Source organism: Sinocyclocheilus rhinocerous, unplaced genomic scaffold (assembly GCF_001515625.1).
Source record: "Sinocyclocheilus rhinocerous isolate Xijiao unplaced genomic scaffold, SAMN03320098_v1.1 scaffold927, whole genome shotgun sequence".
Taxonomy (NCBI): domain Eukaryota; kingdom Metazoa; phylum Chordata; class Actinopteri; order Cypriniformes; family Cyprinidae; genus Sinocyclocheilus; species Sinocyclocheilus rhinocerous.
In genome coordinates, this window is record NW_015649229.1 from 241,726 (window position 1) to 242,991 (window position 1,266).

Here is a 1,266-nt window from a genome sequence, read left to right on the forward strand (position 1 = left end):
ATGCAACGCAACGCGTAAAAATACAGTATAAGTCATTATAATCCATAATTATGTCCCTACTGGATGCAACGAATGCCTCGTTTGTAATGGGTTTTCATGTTTTTGAATCGTCGCTCTGTACTGACGGCATCATCACAGTATGGTGAGGGGCGTAACATTTCCGTCTCACGCTTGAGGTATTCGGCCAATCACAACGCATTGGATAGCTGGCCAATCAGAGCACACCTCGCTTTTTCAGACCGATGAGCTTTGTAAAAATCGACGCGTTTCAGAAGGCGGGGCATAGAGGAGAAACAATAATGTACAGTATGTGGAAAATAATGTGTTTTTTTAACTTTAAACAGCATAAACACATTTCATTACACCAAATACACAAAATAATGTTCTTTTTAGCAGCATCATATGACCCCTTTAAGTTTAAACACCTAGATCAAAACTGTCTAGATCAGGGGTGGCGAACTCCAGTTCTGGAGAGCCGCAGCCCTGCAGAGTTCAGCTCCAACCCTAATTAAAACTCACCTGCCTGTAGCTTCCTAATAACCCTTCAGACCTTGATTAGCTTGTTCAGGTGTGTTTGATTAGGGTTGAAGCAAAACTCTGCAGGGCTGCGGCTCTCCAGGACCGACGTTCGCCACCCCTGGTCTAGATCAACAAAAATGATGATAATTTATGTAAATACTGTCCTACAAACTAAAATTACAATGTTATCATAAATTCTGTAATAGCTGTTGAACCACTGACATACATTAAAGACAAGAGTCAAGAGAAAAAGGAGATAAAAACCTGTTATATTTTAAGATAAAACATGTTTTTGATATTGATATTTATTCGAGACATTTATAACATTTCTCTTGTTTATCTAATAGAGTCGAACATACTCTGGGTGTTCTTGTCTTGTCAGAATGTCAGTGTCAAAGACGAACATAATGACATTATCACATAAATATTATTCCTGTCATTCACGGGTCATTGAAAGCCCTTACGTCTTTTAATACAGCTGACAATACCAGGCAGAGCTGACTTCGACAGAAGCTTATTTTTCACACAGAACTGAAGTTCAAGCGCCACCAAGGACGCTTTACCGGTGTTCCGGTGAATTCAGTTTCCCTGTTTCCCCCTCACAGCGCCTGCGCAACTTCGCAGTGTTGCCAAGTCCGCGGTTTTCCAGCGGTAGTTTGTAGTAGCAATTGGGCGTTTTTTTTTAAATATCCTGGCAACCCTGAAACTTCAGTACTAAAATCATGACGTCATGATTTCGCCCCGGCT

General features: G+C 40.9%; 1 pseudogene; it reads right to left on the minus strand.

Moving 5' to 3' along the window:
• LOC107710411 (lactation elevated protein 1-like) overlaps positions 1-1,098 on the minus strand; it is a 10,413-nt pseudogene extending 9,315 nt beyond the window's left edge.
• Positions 1,099-1,266: the final 168 nt, after the last annotated feature.